We start from the raw sequence: 23,052 nt of genomic DNA, 5'->3' as shown, positions 1-23,052 counted from the left end.
AAAAAAGGGAAAAAGGTGACTGCTAAATACCATACTAATTATCAGTTTTGTGAAAGGCATCTGGTTATTCAGCTAACTGGAACATTGAAAGCTAGAAGGCAGGGAATCCATGCTTTGAAAATCTTGGTGGGAAATTATTAACAAACTTGATGTCTATACCCAGTCAAATTATCCATAAAATGTGAGAGAGATACATTCTCAGACAGTATCTCAGAAAAACTCCATTCTTCGGCTATTGAATAAAGCTTGTGCTGTTCCAGTCTCAGAATTGGTTTTTGTCACTGGCTCCTCTGAACCATGGAAAGCTTCTAGAAGATGCATTCCACCAAAATAATATAATAAACCAAGAAAGAGAAAGACATGGTATTGTATAATAAAGAATTTGACCTTTATCTCTGGTTCCTGAAAGGGAGACTAAATCTTTGGAATTTCTCAAGTCATAGGAATGTCTTTGTTAATCATGAACCCTTAGATCACACCTTCAGTTTATGTTAATGAGATAAGTGCTGGGGGCTGGTCAATAAAAAGGCCAACCATGTAATCAGAGGGTTTGGGTTTTGAGACAGCCCGAACTCCCAGGAGGGAAAGAGTACTAGAAAGTGAATTCAATCATGTGGCCAGTGATTCAATCAATTATGCCTACATAATGAAACCAAAAAAAAACCACTGTACACCAATGCTCACTGGAATTTCCTGGTTGGTGAACACCTTGATGTGCTTGGAGGGTGATGCACACTGATTCCATGGGGAGAAGGCATGAAAGTTCTGGGTTTGGGACTCTCCCAGACCTTGCCCATTTTATCCTCTATAATTAAAATTTAATAGTAAACAAAACAAAAAAAAGCACTTTCCTGAGTTCTCTGAGTCATTCTAGCAAATCATTGAAGCTACTGAATTTGTAGACGGTTGGTCAAAGTTGCGAGTGGCCTGGGGACCCCCAAAGTGCAACTGTTGTCTGAAGTAAGGACAATTGGGAACCACGTCCTTTAACTTTGGGGGTCTGTGTTAACTTTGAGTGACTATCAGAATTGTATTATAGTACAACATGTGGTGTCATAATGGCACCACGGCTGTTGCCCCAGAGTCATACCCCTGCCCCTCCCTTGAGTGGAAACCAATTACTCTTATCTAAGATTCAGGAGGAAGCTGCAAAGAGAATAAAATAAGAATTGGTTAAAACCAACAAGGCCCGAGATGGCAGAAGATTTGACTTCCAGTAATCTTTGAGCCTCATTAGATGCTCACTGTAATACACTGCCCTGCCAGATGACACACCCACCAGTACCACAATAGCTGACAATTGCCACGACAACAATTGGGAAATCCCATACAAGGACTAAAAAGGAGAGTTGCATCAGTTCTACGTTCAAACCACGTCCCTGTTCTCAGATAACTCATGAATATTCCTCCCACTCTTTCCAATTCCCTCCCTTTTACTTTGACTCTCCTATATATTTGGTGTCTCTGCTCGAACTGTGTTGAGAAGTTGATTTGTGAACTCACTTCCCACTTCTCCATTCTTCAGCCACTGAATAAAGCTTGTGCTGTTCCAGTCTCAGCATCAGTTTTTGTCACTGGCTGCATGAATCTGATTGGAAAGAGAGGCTCCCTGGCCGAGACACAGGGTCTTGGCCCAGGCTAGAACCTCAGTGCAGGTCTAGTCAACCAATTTGGTAACAAGAATACAAAGAATTCAGAAAATACAAGAGACAACATAAGAATTCCAAGATTGCTTATATGAGGAAACTCCAGGGTTGGCAGCTTGAAAAAGGTTTAAAGAGAAACCATCGCAGAGCATAGGATGAAGGAGGGCTCCAAGAAAAACCAAACTGATAGATGACCTGATGGTTTGGATTATATATAGAGGATATTCTTGATTCCTTGATAAATTTTGATTGAATTGGTGAAAGTTACATTAAAAAAAATTAGCAAATAATAAAGGGCAATTATCTACTCCAGGTAAATCCTAAAATTATAGAGAATAAAAATCATATTATGTGTCTCAGCTCTAAATCATAAAGACATTACATTTAATCATCTCCCAATCTGTTTTAGAAATATGGGGAGTAAAGCTTTTAAATGAGAGAAATAAGTGCCCATCTTCCACCTCTTTATTAGTAAATCAATATGTATTGTCCAAAATTAAAAATTCTATAGTATAAAGCACACTATTTTGAAATATGAAGGTAAAAACCATAAATACTAAGTAAAAGAGCTGAAAACACCATCTCTGGGAAATGAGTCCCAGAACTGTGCTAGAGTGATTTAGAGCCTAGATCTCTGTAAAGATCCAAAATTCATTGGTGATTCAGAATTCAAAACTTAGAAATTTTCCATTTAGAGAAGCAACAAGGTACAAAAATAATAAATATTATGTTACACATCCAAAGGAGTTTTGGGCAGCATCCTATAACCATATATATTCAAACTTCTGAAATAAAACATTTGAATGTTCACAGTTCATGGATTACAAAAAAAAAAAAAAAGGTTATAAATAGCTTCCTGATTCTTTAAGCAAGGTTTAGGTATGGAATTATTTTTTAAACATCTTGCATTTTTCTAAGTTTTTTGAAAATTGGAATTGTAGAGAGGAATTTCTTACCTGTTTGGCTGAAACTTTTATTTTTAAAATCATGTATCAATACATCCTATCATTTGCTAACAATTCAGATCTTGAAAGACAAATAGGCAAAGAGTAAATAATGATACAATTAGAAAAAATGAAAATGGTGTGGCTACTCATTTTCAGATAAACATGCAGGCTTATAAAATAGGGTTGGTGAAGAAATAAAAGGAAAGGCAAAGAAAAGGCTTGAGTTTCGTGTCCTTGATGCTAAAGGAGCCAGATAAAGCATCAGCCCATTTAGTGAGTATAAAGGATAGACAGATAAAAAAATTTGAGTGTGTAAAGGTACATTTTTAGAATAATATAATAAGTTCTATTTATCTTCAAAGAAAATATTACAATAAGTTAATTGCATTATATATATTAAACTTATAAAAGATTCCAATGATCAATATGTACAGACCACTTGAACAACTTTACAGTGGTTGAGAGGAACCTGGTTTCAAAGAATATTTCTTTAATGATTTTAGTGTTCCTACATTAGGATAGCATAGTGTACAGGAAAGGGTTAGCCTAGCAGGCCAGAGTTGCTCAAACCCTGCACACTCTCAAGAAAGGCTTTCTTTTCCCCCCAGGACTGGCCCTTAACTGGCTCATAACTGCTGAGCTTTGGAAGATTTTGCCTGAGAACAGTGTTTTTGTATGCTTGTAGCTTCGGGCTATTCTGTACAAATTTGACCAAAGTGTTTATGCTAACAATGTGATTTATGGTAAACACCTATTTTTCTTTGAGGTTCTGGAGTCTGAGTAGCAGACCAGCTGCATATATAAGTCACAGGCAATGAATGGCTGCCTACCTGCCTGACCACTAATAAAAAAAAGCTGGGTACAAAGGCTCAGGTGAGCTTCCCTGGTTGGCAACACTTCCCACATGTTGTCATACATCATTGATGGGATATACAACACCGATGGGATGATTAAGTGATCCTGTGAGACTTCACTTGGAGGATACCTAGAAGTTTATACCTGGTTTCTCCCAGACCTTCCCCCATGTGCTTTTTCCCTTTGCTGATTTTCATCTGTATCCTTTCACTGTCATAAACTGTAACTATGAATACAAGAGCTTCCGAATCCTTTGTGTTCATCAAGTGAATCATTTAGTCTGAGGGTGGTCTTGGGGGTCCCCAACACTTGGGGTGTTAGATTATCCTAAATAACAAAAATTTGGCCATGCTTAAGTGTGTGTTTGATTCCAGAAAACTAGGTTAATATGACCTCTTTTTTTTGTTAAAGTTGCCAGCTACTGTTTCTCTTACTATAAATTTCTTTTAACTTTAGATATATTTTGCTGTTGCCTTACATACTAATAGCCTACTTGGAGTCTAAAGTGCTGTCAGTAGAGTAGGAGTCATCCATGAGCTATATCTCTAAGCAGATCCATTACCTCACCAATCTTCCAGATAAAATGTATTCCCGAGTTTTGCTATGATTCCTGATAAGTAATATGTACCATACAGGAAAAACTATTAAGCCTTCCAACTGGGTTCGAGCAGAATCTCATTTTTGCTACAAGGTGAAATTAGTAGCAACCAGTACCAAGAACAAATACACATTTCTTTTATCTAACTCACAGTGCTGTTTAGAAGACTGATGAAAATGAAGTATATGAGAAGGGCTTTGTAAACTCAATAATGTTGTTAGTTATTATCATTACTATGTGTCTGTGGATTAAAGCAGTTGCCAACTTGTTCAACTGATTTCTTTCACTCACATTTGACTCCCTCTTTAGCTCCATAATGAAGAAAGGATCATCTGAGATTTGTGTCTGGATGATGTCCCAGTGACAAGGAAAAGGATTTTCAGAGTAATATACTGCTTAACAAGGTAGCACGGGTTTCCACCTTGTGCTAACAAGGTCTGCAACGAGGTTTCCCAGAGTCAGGGTCAATAAATTCCTCCTAAGCTGTGTGTTATCCGATGGTTGGAATGGCTCATGTTCTCAAAGGAATTTCTAATTTGAAGAGTAGTTAGAAAAAGAGTCCAACTAATGAGCCTATGTTTTCGAGGTTGAGCCCAGAGTGTAGGGAGACTAAATTTTTATGTGTAAACAAAGCTGCATCTGTGTGATCATTAATTGAAACCCTTCTCTAATACATAACAGATGGTTTATATTTTTTGTCTTTGAGCAGTTGTTTCTCCCAAGCATGCCCTGGCCCTTGCTGTGTTGTCTGGTCCTTCAACATCTTGTTACAGTAACAAGAAGCAAGCCTGCAGGGAGAGCATCCAGTCTTTCCTTCCTGCTGAGCTTTCAGAACCAGCTTCTATGAAAATGTATGTTACATGTAGAAAAAGATTATCGTAAACTGAAAATCATGCCTTGAAAATAATATTCTAAGTGAAATCACTGTTTTATTTTCCTAGATAAAAATAATAAATTGTAATTTGGAAAGGAAAACGATTCTAAGTTCTCTACAAAGCACCTACTCCTTTCTTTCTTTCTTTCTTTTTTTTTTTTTTTTGCTTTACACGGGCCTCTCACTGTTGTGGCCTCTCCCGTTGCGGAGCACAGGCTCCGGACGCGCAGGCTCAGCGGCCATGGCTCACGGGCCCAGCCGCTCCACGGCATGTGGGATCTTCCCAGACCGGGGCATGAACCCGTGTCCCCTGCATCGGCAGGCGGACTCTCAACCACTGCGCCACCAGGGAAGCCCCTCCTTTCTTTCTTTACCTTGTATCTCACATATAGAAGCCTCTTAGCATTAAGGGGAGTAGAGTTCAGCCCACCTTCCTCAGCAGGACATAGAAAGGTATCCCTTATAAGGACAGATAAGAAAGTGCTGGCATGAGTAAAATGGAGCAACATAGCATTTGTCTGATCTTCCTCCTCTTCCCCGTATATCTTCTCCTTTCCTCTTCCTCTCCTCTATTTGCATCCCGCAGGACTTAATTTAAAAAATGAAAGGTATTATTGTGGGAGACACAGAGACTATTACCAATGCAAATTCAGTGAAGAAATATGATCATGGATTGTTTACATGACCTAGGACTATTCTATTAACATGAAGAGTAGCCTAAGAAAAGCAAAACAAAATCAACTTTTTTCAACATGATTATACAAAGGTGAAAATCGAATGCTAAAAGCAATGTTACTGATTTTATTTTCCTCTGCCAATACTCTGTCATAAATTTAAAATCTTATTTTACTTCCAGAACAAATTCCATGTGTCAATTTGCATCCTATTTCTTTCAACAGTAGTGTTTTGTGTTGTGTCTACTACATGCCAGACACTCTTCTATGCACTAGGGATACAGCATTTAACAAAACAGACAACACTCTGTCATGGTAGAATCTGTGTTCTAAGGGAAAGATTAGACAACACACAAAAGGAATAAACAGGTTAGATAGTTTACTTGAAAGTAACAAGTACTTTGCAAAGAAAGAAAGCAGGTTGATGTACTGGAGACAGGAAGTGAAAGAGCAACAGGACCTGAGTCGAAGAAGTAAGGAAGCTCAGCTCACGGTGGGCTTTGCCAAGGAATCCTTATGACTCTGGCTTTTACTGTGAATCAAAGGAGACATCCATTGGGCTATCAAACAGGTGAGTAACGTTATCTCAACTAGAATTTTTAAAAGATCACTGTGACATGAAATTACAAGAATGAAAATTATGTATAACCACAGGTCGTTTTTCCTTTTAGAAGCCTCAGGATCTAAATTCTTTATGGTGTTAAGTTGAATGTCACGGAATGGATCAGCAGACTGGATTCACAAAATCTGGAGGTAAAAGTTTTGTTCCAAAACTAAAGAAGGCTGAGGCAAACAAGTCATTTAGAAAAGTGTCCCTGCAGTATCAAGAAATTGCTTGAGGAAATAAAGCACCAGTGGAATCATTCCATCTCTGCTTTCTTCCTAAAAGAGTCTCCTGTATATTTTATTCCTCTCACCTCACACATCCCCCTGGTGGCTGTTGCTCATCCAGGCTTCATAGTCTGAACACATCTGTTATCAAGAACATTCTGTGGGGGGCTTCCCTGGTGGCGCAGTGGTTGAGAGTCCGCCTGCCGATGCAGCGGACGCGGGTTCATGCCCCAATCCAGGAGGATCCCACATGCTGCGGAGCGGCTGGGCCCGTGAGCCATGGCCGCTGAGCCTACGCGTCCAGAGCCTGTGCTCCGCAACGGGAGAGGCCACAACAGTGAAAGGCCCGCATACCGCAAAAAAAAAAAAAAAAAAAAAAAAAAAAAGAACATTCTGTGGTCACGCCACCTTAGAAACACAGTATCCCCTCGTCTCTGCTTCAGAACAACTTAATTCATATATTGCAGTTCTCTTTGATGCAGCCATTTTTCTAAAATGCTGTTTTAGAGACTTCTTTCGCTTCTATTCTACAAGTGTTTTGAAGTACTTATTGTGCCTTAACCTCTTCATAGATACTCTTTAAAATAGAGGATCTTAAGGCACAATCTCAATTGCTAATATCTAGGATAAAGACATGCAGCACGCTTTTCTACCCTTCCTAAAAATGTTATACGAAATAAAACTATTTTATTAATCAATTAAAAAAGCTTTTATGTACTGCTTAATAAATCTACATGCAATCACTGTCCCAGAGTTTTAGACTTAAAAATGATGCACTCCTAGCTTTTTAAAAGCTCACAGTCCAGTGAAGTAGAAAGACAATAAACAGACAAATGTGGATCAGAGAGATACAGTCAGAGATGGGAACACATAGGATTAGTACAAGTTCCACGAGACATCAGACAGCTTAAAGAGTCTTTGGATTAAATTGTGCCCCTCTCCAAAATTTATAGATTCAGTTCTAACCTCAAATGTGACTGTAGTTGGAGATAAGGGCTTTTAAGGATGTAATTAAGGTTAAATGAGGTCATAAAGGTAGAACACAAATATAGTAGGAGTGGTGTCCTTATAAAAATATGAAGACACCAGGCACATGTGCACAGAGAAAAGACCGTGTGAGGACACAGAGAGAATGCATGTCTGCAAGCCGAGGAAAGAAGCCTTAGCAGAAACCTAATGTGCCAGCACCTTGACCTCAGACCTCCAGCCTCCCGAACTGTGAGAAACTAAATTTTTCTTTTTTAAGATACAGTTTGTGGTATTTTGTTATGACAGCCGGAGCTAAGACAAGGAGATCACAGACAGCCAGGACTTCAGTAAATAAGACTAGAGCATAGGATGTGGGGAGACATTTGCAGAATGAGGACTGGCTAGCCTTAACTCTGGTAAGATTGGCAGTTGTCAAATCATGAAGATAGTCTCTAAGTTTGGGCTGAAGCCTTAGAGAGAAGTCAAACCAAAACAAGTTTAGGAAAAGAGTACTAGTTAGTTGCAACTGGTTATGGATTGCATGCTTGTGTCTCTCCAAAATTCATATGTTGAAACTCTAACCCCCAGTGGCCTATTAGGAGGTGGGGGACTTTAGGAGGTAATTAGGTTTAGATGAGGTCATGAGGGTGAAACCCCATGATGGGATTAGTGTCCTCTAAGAAGAGGAAAAAGAGACTAGAACTTGCTCTCCCAGCCCTGGGAGGAGACAACTAGAAGGCAGCTGTATGCTAGGCAGGAAGGGGGCCCTCACCCAGCACCAGATCTGCTGGCATTTCCATCTTGAATTTCCAGCTTCCAGAACTGTGAGAAATAAAAGTGTTTTTTAAGGCCTCCCAATGTGTGGTATTTTTGTTATAGCAGCCCCAAAAGGCTATTGTTATGTGACTGAGACACAACTATTTATAAACATAATGTAAAAAAAAAAAAAAGTAGGCTTATTTTATATAATTCAGTTCTATAACCTGTGCCCAAATAGACAAGATAATCAATTCCAGTGGCGTTTAACACTATATAATAAATGTAGACTTTCATTTATGAAGCAGGAAAGATACTTCATCTCTTTGAACTTCAATTTCTTCATCTACACTAGTTATCACAAAAGTGTCATTCTTTATTATCTCCATAACAACTAAGCAAATAAATGTATCTGTATACAATGAACAGTATGATTAATATTTTGAAGAACCTGCATAAAGATACAGAAATAAACAACACTCTGACAAGACAGAAACATTAGAGTCATCTGGCTCAACTCTCTCATTTTACAGACAAAAATGAAGTTGATGTAAAATAAAAGGTTAAAGGACCTGCTTAAATGTTGTGAGGCAGCACAGTGATTAGAACTTAAGGGGGCTTATGCTTCCCATATCTGTGATCTGCTTATGGACTCCATAAATGAAAACACATTGCAACAATTCTTATAATTCTTACTGCTAAATACTAAATTATTGCATTTTAGAGACAATATTTTAGAAACTGTGTAATCTGACTCTATGTCACAGATGCGAGAATTGAGACCTATAATATTTAACTGATGGGAGTAATCTCCTTATAAGTATAGAGCTAGAACTGAGGTATATTGCCTAACAGCCCTGTTGGCTAATACAATGCCTGGTACCCAAACTAATGGTATAGTAAGGACAGGGTGGTTAGAATAGACAATTGTAGGATGAGTTGTCTGTAGAAAAATTAAGAAAAATTAACTACAATTTGGTCTGTTTTTAATTATCACCATGTACCATTAATCCTAAACAATTTCAGTGATTAAAATATATTACCCTGAAAGAAATCTTATTTGTCAACATCCTAAATAATGTTGAAAATAACATTTAGTTTTTTATAATGTCTATATAAGCTTCAAAATTGCACATATTTATTATTTATCCTTTAATAGTCATCATGTTCTACATAAAAGGAATTTTGGAGAATTCCCAGTCATACACCTACAGAAGGAGTTTCTGATGCACATGGAATCATTTTATGTATCAAAAGCACTTGAGACTATGTTCAGCTATTAAGATGGTAAAAATGCATCTTGGTTAACAACTCACCTATAAAGATAATTTGAGTATATTCCTTCCTGCTTTTATTTGGCTTTCATTATGTAGCATATATATTATACATAATATATATACATAATAAGTGAGGCTGGGAAAGGAAATTCAACAAAAAGTTCATCAAGCATTTTGGGGGATAGAAGATTTTACTATAAAATATTGAAAAAAAATACTGGAAAGCATTCATAAAAAATGGTACCTAGTTTTTTTCTTCTCTGTGTTTACCACAATGGCTTAGTATAGAAACCACAAGGGCTTATCTAAGCTGAGCATGGTGAAAGAAATGCCATGACAAGCAACTTGTCTTCTCCCTTGCATTCTCCATATTCCATCAAAGGATAACCTGACATAACACACACACAACAGCCCCACCACATGCCTGCTGTGTATGAATGTTTGTGTGTGTGTATATATATATATGTATATATATATATACATATATATATGACAGTTTTTCATACCACTTGAAAAATATTTCCAGTTTGACTTCAGGATCAATAACTTACTTTAAAACTTGTTTTAAAGTAATTAAACAATTTTAAAATTAACCCACTTATTAAAAATCCCTAAGTTTGAATCTAAACAGCCCAGCGGTCTTATGTTAATACGGATTCACCCAAATTTTAACTATCTGTGTCAATGGACATCCCAAAGTCTATTCACAATGGATTATCCAGACTGGCTCTTTATAGTAGGAGTTTTTAACTTAGACTTTTGTAAAAGTCCATAAATGCTCTAACACTGTATATAAAATGTTATATATGTGCAAATCTTTCTGAGAGGCAATCCATAGCTTTCACCAAATTCTCAGAGGCTGGCAATCTAGATGAGTTGAGAAGTCAAAACTACATAAGAACCATTTACTCCTAGATTCAAAGAGTAAGGAAAGTTTCATTCATTAAATCTAGGTGTTAGACACATAGGACTTGAAGTATTTCTCTAGTTGTCTGTTCAAAATAGTTCATAAGCAAGTTTCTACAGAATGAATTTCTTAAAGACAAAGGCAATACATCAAATTTTCTTTAAATCAAAACCTATCAGTGTTTCAGGGTAAGAGCTTTTTTTGTTTGTTTGTTTTACTGTATTAAAATACTGAGTTTATTTCACATGTGTATTTTTGCCTCCACACCACTTCCATTTGTCTGACCACCACTAATACTATGTCCTACCATAACATTCCATACATACTTAAAACCAAGCAAAGGGTGGAGTTCCATCTTTAAAAACTAACAGGTATTTTGGACAATGCATTCTTGGCAATGGAACCTGGATAACATTTATCAGACACGGTAGGGAAAGTTCTCACTCCGTATTATAAAAAGGACAGCCAGACATCAACTGTTACAGAAATGAAATAAGACAGAAAATTTTAACAAACTGTTTAAACTATTTTCTTAAAGAGACTTCCTCCACTGCCAGAGATCTTGAACAGCCTCCTGGTCAGTCATCCAGAAACAATTCTTCACATAATTGATGAATTTGGCTTCCACTTTGGGAAGGGAACCACCTTTTTCTATACTTGCTTGCATTTTTGATTTAATGTCTTCTACAGAGCTCGGTCCTTTTGGTGCTTTAAGAGTTTTTTCCTGTTTTTTTGAAGGATTCTTGACCTTTCGATCTTGGTGTTGATGGTTTGGAGTCTTTTCCATTCCGGTTTTGTTTTTGCGCATTTTGGGCTGGAGTATCTTGTACAGATTTCTTTACTGTAGCTTTTTTCTTCAGCTTCCTTATCATCAAAGTCATCATCATCATCATCTTCGTCATCATCTTCATCAGCAGCAAGTTTTACTTTTTTCTGTGGAAACTTTCTACCACTTCCAGGGGCAGAACGCTTTCCAGATATACTTAGGAGTTTCACATCCTCCTCCTCTTCATCTTCTGATTCTGCATCTTCCTCCATAGCTACTAAGTGCTGTCCACTAATATTCACAGGCCCTGAACCATGCTTCAACTGTAAGACCAAAGGTGATGTTATTTCAAAGCCCCCAAGGGAAAAAAAATTGGCTGCACATTTTCAAAGTTGCTAGTGTTACTTTAATTGGACTGCTTTCATAATTCACCACCTCTGCTTCGACAACGTGCAATTCATCCTTTGCGCCAGCCCCTAAACTGACCGTTCTTAAAGATAACTGGTGCTCACTTTCATCATTATCCACCTTAAAGTGATAATCTTTATTGGCCTTTAGTTCACAACTGAAAAGATAGTTCTGGGGCCTCAGGGGGCTCATGTCCATGTCCATCGAATCCTCCATGGGTTGGTGGCACGCACTTAGGTGGAAGAGAAGGTGGACGGAGATAAAAGACTACCATTCCAGGGAACAGTTGCGGCAGGACGGAATCACACCAGGGTGAGGAGCTGTTTATTACAGAGTTAATTAGGCAGACAGACGCAAGTGCAAAAGATTTGTACTAAATTAAGTCCTGAGCTGTATGTTAACCCCTTAAGAAAACAAAAGACAAGTGAAAAAGCTTTGACTATTTTATCACAGCAAGAGCTGTCATTAACCCCTGAGACACTGAGTGTGGCTTTTGAGATCATTGTGAAGACTCCATTTCAACCCAGGGTAGAATTTGTGTTCTAGAGGCAGTGCTGACTGAGAGTCAGTTCAAACTCTTCAAATTAAAGATATGTTTTCTTCATAATTAATAAAAATTAGAACCATTCTTCCTCTTGTTTGAGTAAATATGCTACTGTTATTTACTTAGTACCTGGACAATTTCATTTGGTTTCTCTGAATGACTGGAAGTCAAAATAAAGGAAGGAAGGAAAGAAGGAAGACTATATCACATGATGTTTTGATTAAGGGAAGCAAAATTAAATACCCTACACAATACAATCACCCTTACTGTTCTATATTTAATCTAATCAGCATAAGTCAATTTACCAATGACTAGGTTCATACCAATTAGAGAAATATAAAAAGGTTTCCCAAATGTCAAAATCACTTAAGTTATTATAAATCTCAAATCCACAACTTAAGGACCTTCCAATTCAATAGAGAGAGGAGTTAACAGCATCCTACACATGAAAATCTCTGGTTTAAACAAGGGGAATAATGCAAAAGTGAATAAGGCATCATCTCTTCCCCTTAAAAGATTACGTTCTAGTGAGAAAAAGCAACAGGCAAGATAAAAGTTTGGGTTTTTTTTGAACATGGACAAAATGCAAATAATACAATATTCAATCTATCACTCAGATTTAACAGAGGTTAACTTCTTTCCATATGTAATTTATTTTTAAGAAATAAGATGTTAGGTATTTTTAAGTCTCCCCCTCCACCCTCTGCTTCCTCCAACTCAATGCCTTCCCACCAAATCATCACGCTGAAGTTGTGCATATCCTTCTATAAATACCTACAGCAATATATAGTATTGCCTTCTGCAGATTTAAATGTACAATGAAAAGCATAGCTGTATTTATTTTCTAGAGAAAGCATTCTAGCGTTCTGTTTCAGCCATTATCATTTACCTATTATCAAAATTTCAGTATTTGTTAAAATTTTCTATTTTAGAAAATGAGTTCTTTATTGTCTGAATAATTGATATGGATAAAAGTTAATCCACATAGAGAAAAATGATTAAATAGTGAACAAAAAGATCGATTAGGATATTACCTTTACAAATCAAACTAAAATTATAATAATTATGAATTTTAGGTTGTGATTATGATTCTTTAGAGTAATTATGTTGTGATTATGTTTTAGAGTAATTATGGTTCAAATGTTTCCAGGATGTATTTTTCTGACAAATTTTATGATAAGGTAAATCTACACTCATCATTTTGCATTTGAATTTATCCACTTTATGATTTTATTATTGACTTTTTATCAAATTTTCAATAAGTCTTCCTTAATCTATTGATACGCAAATCATTCTGTTGAAACTGTTGAAACTCAGTTATATCAATACCCATGCAGATTTTCTTTTTCAATTGTTAATTGCCCCATCTCTGCTATAATTTTATCAGTTTTGTTTGTAATTTACGCTTAATATCACTTTCATTAATTTTCTAAAATTTTTCAATTTACAATTAGTTCCCATTGTTTTTTCTGTTCTACACAAAGTATTACCACGCCGAATTATGAGGAAATGAATCAATGCAGATTATGACAGAATATATGATTGAAATTACTTTATAATCAAATTCATCGTTAAATAATTTCACAAAATTTTAAGTTATCAAATACCAAGACAGCCGAATGCTCCCCTCAGCTTGACTAAATTTTAGACAAATTTCTTCCTGACCATAGGTCCCCTGACCTTCCTTTTATTAGAGCATTTATTTTTAAAAGCTTACCATAGCAAATATTTACTCTGCCACCTCTGTAATGTATACACCTCCTTCAAAAGTCTCTAGCCAGCTTTAAGACTGGGAAAAGTCTTTTGCAAGTACCTGGAAACCATCTCTTTAAAATGTAATCATCCAGGAAGATAACACCTCTATCTAACAGTCTTTGGGGGGAGGGTAGGAGCCTAACCTCAAGGGACGCCTTGCTCCAGTTTGTAAAACTCCTGCTACCATGAAGATACCAGAAAGTACAGCTTACCTATGGTCAAGGCCAATTAGCAAACTCAGGTGGCCTGTATTCTCCACACCCCACTCCAGCTCTTAAAAAGTCTCCAGCCCTCAATGGAGTTAAGTTCAAACTCTCCCCTACTGTAACAGTTTTGAACAAAGCCTTCCTTGCCTGTTTAACTTGTGTGGTCCAATTTTTCTCTGACAATGTTTTTTCTATTTCATTCTCTTAATTGCTAGAACTCATATACATAATGAATACTCAACTAACCACAAATTTCTCTATTTCAGTATTAGGCAATTTGGGAGGGTCCCACTGTTTTATTTTTTTGTTTTTCTTTTTTACAAGGCAGTCAAGAAACTTTGAAATGAGCAAGGCCTCTTTATTAACATATTTACTGCTTAACTTTAGTGGATATGGTCCATTTTGATCATTCAAATTGCAATGTTGGATTTTTAAGAGCAAGGGCCCTGCTTTACATTTTTGTTCTCCATAATGCCTAACACAATACTGACTGTGTAAAATGTATCTCAAAAATGTGGTGATGTTATATGATTATGGCCATTCGATTCCTAAATTTCTATCTCTGAAAAATAGCTAAAATGTAATCACAAGTTATATTAAATTCAGTGTATTTACTTGTGTTTCAGACAACACAGCTGCACAAGAAGTGAAAAAACCTAAATGGCCAATTGCAGAGAACTCAAATGCCCAGTTGTAGAGAACTGTTCAGTAAATCATAATAACAAATATATATTCAGTGGGATAACCTGCAATATGTATGTCAATATATTTGATTGGAGAAATGGTAATTACAGACCTGGGGTAGGAAATATACAAGATGAGAATGTGTTATCTTATTACAACTGAAAACAGAAGCCACCAATGAATTTAGGTCTTATTTAAATGGCACAGAGCCAAGATAAAGGGGCCAAAGATGGAACAACTTGAGTACACAAATAATACGTTAATTAATGCAAATGATCCAACACACTAGTATTAAAACAAACTTATTAGCTCATAGTGATTTTTCTAAAAATGATAAGGAAAGACAAAAATCCAAAACTCCAACTAATTTTACAAAGAGTAAACAGCACCAACTCCTTATTCTGAAAATTGACATGTAAAAGGAAATAATTAAACATTTATCCTGACTTTCTTGCACAAATTATTTCAGTGTAACCAAATCAACTTAGTTTATAAAAGAAAATGATTATTGGGCTTCCCTGGTGGGACAGTGGTTGAGAGTCCACTTGCCGATGCAAGGGACACGGGTCCGTGCCCCGGTCCGGGAAGATCCCACATGCTGCGGAGCGGCTGGGCCCGTGAGCCATAGATCGCTGAGCCTGCGCGTCCGAAGCCTGTGCTCCGCAACGGGAGAGGCCACAGCAGTGAGAGGGCCGCGTACCGCAAAAAAAAAAAAAAAGAAGATGATTCTTTACAGATAAATTCCAACCAATAAATGTGCAATGATCAAAGTTTTAAAATCATAATTTTATAACCATTAATGGAATAATTGATCCAGGCAATGTTTATCAATAGATTATACTAGTACATTATACCAATAGATGTTAGCTGGGATCAAGACACCACCACCTGAACCCAATGATGAATCTTAGTTATAACAAGCAGGCATTGCACGTTGGATGACTACACACAATATGAAGTTTAAAACACCACCACTGAAGTATTTTGCCACAGAGAAAAAAGTCTAACCTAAATGTAGTTAAGACTCTAGCTGAATTATATTACAATAAATACAAAGGATAGGAAAAGTTAACTTATACCACAAAGAATCAAACAAACAAACCCAGAATGTAAATGCTCTGCAAGACAACTATATTAATTTTCTATGGCTGGTGTAACAAGCTATAAAAAATAAAATAAAATAAAATAAATAAAAATTAGTGGCTTAAAACAGCACAAAATTCTTACCTTACAGTTCTGTAGAAGTCCCACACAGGTCTCACCAGGATAAAATCTAAGTATGGTCAGAGCTGAATTTCTCTTTGGAGGCTGGGTGTAGAATCCATTTCTTTGTCTCTTTCAGCTCATAGAAGTCATCCACATTCCTTGGTTTGTGATCCCCTGCCTCTATCTTCAAAGCAAGCAATATTCCATCTCTCTTGCAACCACATTTCCCTCTGAACCTCCTCTCCCGTCTTTCTTCCATCTTAAGTACCCTTGTGATTACATTGGTCACACCTGGATGACCTAGGTAACTCTTCCCACCTCAATGTACTTAACTTAATCACACCAGCAAATACACTTTTTCCCTGTGAGGTAACATTCACAGGTTCTGAGGATTAGGGTGTGATCATCTCTGGGGGCCATTATTCTGTCTACCTCAACAACTGACTCATTTGCTTTATCGGATCAATGGCATTAAAATAACACGACAGTAGAAATTGTTCTAAGTATATTTAAGAGACATAATAAAATATTATGTATGGTCCTTTTAAATACTAATTCAAATTTTAAAAGATAATTTTGGTAGGTGTGTTGGTTGCATTGTGCTAATATGAGAAAATGCCCCTATATTTTAGAAATATATACTTTATATATAATACAGATACCGAAGTATATAGGAGATTATACAATGTCTAGATTGGCTTCAAAAATACCTCAACAACAAGCCCCTCCACCTCAAAAAAGTGAGAGGTTGATACCCTGATCTCCATAAGGTAAAGGTAAGGTAAATTCCTCAGCATCATACTGTGAGCAAATAATAAATTGAGATTTAAATCCATATCTGTCAGGTTTTGAATCCAATTGTTTTTTGAAATGCCGTGCTAACACTACTCCTTTTTCCCCAGGCTTAGCACAAACAGGCTTATGTATAGATCGAACAGAAAGAGTTCAAGTCACTTGTTCCAGCTGTTCGTTGATCTGGAAAACTGGGTCGCTTCACTTTGAACCCCACTTGTGCTACGGCTCTCATAAGCTTTAACAAAATTGCCATCCACGTGAGAAATAACTATTATTTAAATGAGATTGCCAAACTTGCTCCTTTTTATTCTAGAGCAACTGCACTCCTGGGATTATTCACAATTCCCTCAGCCCTGCTTAATCTCTGCGGCTGCATTCTATACAGCTGTAGATGCTAAGAGAAATGGACAGCAAAAGCCCTCTGCTCCCTACAAGGCATCACACCTGGTTCCCTAAAGGTCTTTTTGGATGCAGAGCATCTAGGTCAATTTCATTTGTCATCATGTTGCTCAAAAGAAAAAATGGCGTCCAGTCCATTTTACATAATCATAAGAGAAAGGATGGACACTGCATGAAAAAGAAATGTTAATTACAGAAAGAAAGCAGATTGCTTCTACTTATTTCAATGAAGCTGACCATCCTGCCTTACAAAAGCAGCTCCTATCCCCAGATTTCCATGACATGGCCCCTCCACATATCAATACCTTTTAAAAATTGAGTCTATCAACATAAAGCAAGCATCAAGCCCTATCCATTAAGAGCTAAAATTTAATAGGTGGATGGAAAAAATCAATAGCAGTGGTGTGCTCTGATTTAAAGATCTATTACAGAATTTATCTGAAGTGTTCTTGATCTCTTAAAATATAATAAACTCATGCCATTTGAAATCCAAATTTTCAATGAGCCTGATGTCTTTCACACCGACTGTACAACAGGAGACCATTTCCATAGCAATGAACACATTTAGCACACTCACAAATTTCTAACCCATTAGTCTCTAAGCTCTCTTTTTTCTTTTCTTGGCGTCACATTTCCTGAATCCACCCACTTCCTTTGCAACCCTCCTACCAGAATTCCAGTCTCATCATTTCTCACTAGGGCTATCAAATTAGATCCCTGACCTGTCCACCTGCTTCCAGTCTTACCCTCCTTCAAATCACCTTCCACAGTAAAACCAGAGTGGTTTTCCAAAAAGCAAAACTGCCCATAAACTTTTCATTAACCAACAGATATGATCTCAGTGATTTAGCATGACATCTACGGTCCTTTATGATTTTAGCTTTGCCAACTTTTCAACTTCACCTACTACTCCTCAGCTTGTACTCTGCATTGCAATTATCCAAAACCCCTTCTATTTTCCTGAGAAAACTAGGTTGTCTAAAGTCTCATAAATTACTCCTTTCTGCCCACTTTTGCAGCTTTCTCCCTACCCATAGACACAAAAACTGATCTGTTTCCACTTAGCAATGCCCCTTGGGACTCTCTCTAGACACCACTACATTCTGTTTGTTCTCCCAAATCCACCACTGTTAATGAGACTGAAATAGGTCTTTGATTCTCATCCTACTTTGCTTCTCTATTCTACCTTCTTTCTTCAAATGAGACCCTGCCTTATTCACAGATTCTGTCAAAGTTAAAGTGTGATCTAGTTAAAAGAGAGAGACATTCCCCAAAGAAAACTGTTATTGCCTGTCCCAAGAATTCTCACCCCTTTCCACCATCATTGTAAGCTACAGGAACTCCTACAACACATTAAGTCTCGACCCATATATCATCTTCTCTGGAGCAAAACCCTTGATTCTCTCTGCCTCCAAAGCACTGTTTTTATACTTTTATAATTTAGGTATGTGTTTTTCTGTCTGTCCTTGCTAGACTGTGAACACCTAGAGGTCGAAGGCCCTCTTTTATACTTGCAGAGAGTGGAACATAAGTGGTGCTTTCCAAGTATTTCTGGAATTAACTTGAAAAAAATTATGACCATCTTTTGCTCACCATTCTCGTTCTCCTCTTCACCTCAAGTCCTGTGTTAGTAGTACCTTTGGTTCCAACATGAAGAACTATATTTAAATGAAAAGATATATTGAAGAAATCTCTCTGGACGGAGAGGAAGTCAGAGATTGGACAGTATTTGTTTTATGAATGACAATAAAGAGATGATTTCAGTAACTTCTATCATCATAAAAAAAATATTACATTAGCATAAACGAAGTTTCCCCCTCTATGTCTCATATATGACAGAAGCTGTCCAAAATGTGGGTATTACCAATATGGAAATGTAAGAAGCATTACAATGAACTACACACAGTTAACTCAATCCTATAAATGCATAGCCCTGAACTGACGCATTATAGTATTTGCACAAGAGGTTTTTGTTGTTGTGTTGTTGTTGCATGTTCAAACCTTGCCTCCTTAAAATGTATATGCTGGTAATGTGAGAAACAAATATTTACACAATCAGTTAGCAATTTTTAAACTGCTAGACTCCAGCTGAAGAATGTTTTTCATCTGTGGCATCTGTAAATTAGAGCCTGATTCTTTACCAAAACGAAAACACTTGGGAAAGAAACATGTAAGAGCACATACCACGAAAGCTGAAAGTTTCTCCCATTGCAGAGCACAGGCTCCGGACATGCAGGCCCAGCGGCCATGGCTCACGGGCCCAGCCGCTCCGCGGCACGTGGGATCTTCCCGGACCGGGGCACAAACCGGACTCTCAACCACTGCGCCACCACGGAAGCCCAGCTGAAAGTTTTAAAGGGCTACTAATAACATCTTCACCACTTTGTTTCTAGTCATTCTATATCCCAAACAAAGCAACAGAAAAGTTATCAACATTCTGTCAAATAAAGCAGCGGTCCAACCTTTCTGGCATCTGGCACCAGTTTCATGAAAGACAATTTTTCCACGGACAGGTGATGGGGGGATGGTTCAGGCGGTGATGTGAGCGACGGGGAGCGGCAGATGAAGCTTCACTCGCCTGCCACTCACCCCTCCTGCTGTGCGGCCAGGATCCTAACAGGCCGGTCCACAGCCCTGGGGTTGGGGACCCCTGAAATAAAGGGCTTAACTTTGAATTCAAACATTGGTTTGAAATTTAGTATAATTAACAACACTTTTAAATTCCCAAAAGCCAAGCCAATAGGCTAACTTGTTAAAGTTTCCTTAGATTAAATGATCTCTCCTTTTTTTTTCGGACCTCTCACTGTTGTGGCCTCTCCCGTTGCAGAGCACAGGCTCCCGACGGGCAGGCTCAGCGGCCATGGCTCACGGGCCCAGCCACTCCTGCAGCATGTGGGATCTTCCCGGACCTGGGCACTAACCCGTGTCCCCTGCATCGGCAGGTGGACTCTCAACCACTGTGCCACCAGGGAAGCCCTGATCTCTCCCTTTTATTCACTGATATGCTTTTTCCACTCTAAGTAAAATTGTTACCTACCTCTGGAACTCTTGGGAAACACGTGCTGTATACTCTCAAATTGACAGTAATGGGTTTTGATCTTCTGATGAAACAGGCCAAGTGAAAGTGTGCTCTGGAAGCAAAATGCTCCCATATGTGAGGATCACCTATACTGGGGTTATAGAGGTAGATTAGACCCAGACAGATGGAAGCATCTCTTTTCACACTCCTGACGTTTTTCTGCTCTGGTAGTTTTACTCATGCTGTTATTTCTACCAATTCCATTTCTGTGATTTCTGGGTTCTTAAGTCTCATCCATTCTACAAAATGCATCATACATGTCACTTTCATGGGTATGCCACTCCCAGAAATGTTTCACACCTTTCACAGGACTGGAATCTAAATTTAGTAGATATGATCAAAGTATTCATGGTCAAAATTATACTTAAAATACCTCAGGAGGGCACCACTTTAGAGAATGAGATCATCTTTCATAAGTCTTCTTCCATGGGAACTCTTGAGCTGAGCATGAGTGTAGGGGTTTCTAGTACCCCTGCCCAATACAGGAGTCACTAGTCACATGTGATTACTGAGCACTTAAAATGAGGTGAGTGGTACAGGTTGAAATGATAATGTCTTGGATACATTTGATTCAATGAAATAAATTATTAAACTTAATTGTACCACTTCCAGTTTCCAGCCTGGCATGGAAGGAGCTCAGAAGTCACAAATCTGTCCCAACAAGTAAAAATCTGTTCAACTAAAATATCAACAACTCTTCTTAGATTTGTCAGATAAGTGAGTTCACAGAACAAACCACTGCCTTCCAAATTGGAGAGACAAACAGGCAAATATAGAGAATCACACCTATTTGAATGGAAACCCCTGAGCAGTAACCTTTGCAGGAATCAGCACCAGATAGGAAAACCTAAACTGTAATTGATGAAATGTTGAAGCTCACTGTGGATAAACCTGAGTTAAAAGCTTCAGGGGCAACAGTCATGGGGAGGCCCTCACACTTTGAGTTTGACCTTCCAGAGTTGACCAGGTTCTCACAGTGAATATCTGAGAAAAATCTTCTCATGCTTCCAGCAAGGAGAGGGGGAAAAGGAACCATTTTACAATACTCCAGAGCATTCTGTTCTTATAAGCCCTGTCCTTAGGAGAGATTATTCTACCAGAACCTAACCTACTAGGGTTTTATTAGAACCTAGCCTACCTGGAAGGAAGGAAATAGCCAGTTCCAGACAGCTCTAGCTTTCCACATATGGGTAAAAGGAAATATCCAACTCCTTGCTCCTTTTAGCCATCCTGTCCCACCTAAAGTAGTGTGTGTGTGTTGGGGGTGGGGGAGGGTGGTATAGAGAAGTACTGATGAAGTTCACAGTCCAGAAGCACAGGCTTATCAAAAGCCTAAGACCTAATCATAGGACTACAGAATGTTTTCCCTACACCCACATCTTACCACTAAATACCAAAGGCCAATTACCCTTTTACTCAGTACATTATGTCCACCTTTCCACAAAAGTTACAAGACACATTAAGAGGCAAAAACAGTTTAAAGAGACTGAACAAGCATGAGAACCAGAGTCAAATATGGCAAGACTGTTTTAATTATCAAACCAGAAATTTTTAAAAATATATTATTAATATGCTAAGGGTTTTAATGGAAAAAGTAGTTAATGTGCAAGATAAATGATGTAATAAGAGAGATGGGAATTCTAAGAAAGAACAAAAATGAAATGCTGGAGAGCAAAAAACAGAGTGGAGCCATGAAGGATACTTTTGATGGCTAAAGAGAGAATCTCTGAGTTTCTGGATGTAACATTAGAAACTTCCAAAACTGAAAAACATATTAATTATCATTTTTTTAAAAAGTATAAATTCCTGGTTTAGAATGGCTATTATCAAAATAACAAATGCTGGGAAGGATGTGGAGAAAAGAGAACCCTTGTGTACTGTTGGTAGGAATGTAAAACCTGCATCGGTAAAACCAGTGTGGAAAACAGTATGGAGGTTTCAAAAAAATTAAAAGTAGAATTACTATATGTTCCAGCAATCCCATTTCTGGGTATATATCCAAAGGAAATGAAATCACTATCTCAAAGAGATAGTACACCCCCAAAACACTCTCATAGCATTACTCACAAAAGCCAAAACATGGCTATCAAGCAAGAAATGGTTAAAGAGTGTGATATAATATAATATTATATATATATATATATATATATATAACTCAAATATTATTCAGGTATAAAAAAGAAGGAAATTCTGCCATTTGCAACAACATGGATGAAGCTTTAGGACACTACTCTAGGTGAAAGAAGTCAGACAAAAATAAATACTGTATGATCTCACTTATAAGTAGAATCTAAAAATGTCAAACTCATAGAAACAGAGAGTAGATTGATGGTTACCAGAGGCTGGGAGCTAGGGGAAATGTGGAGATTTGGGTCAAAAGGTGCAAACTTCCAGATATATGATGAATAAGTTCTGAGGATCTAACGTATAGCATGGTGACTACAGTTAAAAATATTTTATAATATACTTGAAATTTGCCAAGAGAGATCTTAAAATTTCTCCCCCATCACACAAAACAGGATAATTATGAGAAGTGATGAAGGTGTTAACTAGCCCTATTTTGGTTACTATTTCACAATATATACTTGTATCAAATCATCATGTTGTAAATCTTAAACTTAACAAGATAATGTATGTCAATACAAGATAATGTATGTCAATTATATCTCAGTAAAGCTGGGTAAAATGTTACATTTAATATTTAAAAAATAAAAAGGTATGTCCAAGATTCAGAACATGGACAACACTAAAACCGGGCAAGAATGTGGAGGAACAAACCTCTCAATACTGTTGGTGGGAATGCAAAATTGTACAATCTCTTTGGAAGACAGTGTGTTAGTTTCTTACAAAACTAAACATACTTTTATCATAAGATT

General features: G+C 37.5%; 1 pseudogene; it reads right to left on the bottom strand.

Annotated features, from left to right (window-relative positions):
• Window positions 1-10,813: 10,813 nt before the first annotated feature.
• Window positions 10,814-11,724, bottom strand: LOC114892842 (annotated as a pseudogene).
• Between the last annotated feature and the right edge of the window lie 11,328 nt (window positions 11,725-23,052).

Source organism: Monodon monoceros, unplaced genomic scaffold (assembly GCF_005190385.1).
Source record: "Monodon monoceros isolate NGI ecotype Baffin Bay Population unplaced genomic scaffold, NGI_Narwhal_1 Super_Scaffold_12, whole genome shotgun sequence".
Lineage (NCBI taxonomy): Eukaryota > Metazoa > Chordata > Mammalia > Artiodactyla > Monodontidae > Monodon > Monodon monoceros.
This window is presented reverse-complemented; position numbering and strand designations above follow the sequence as displayed.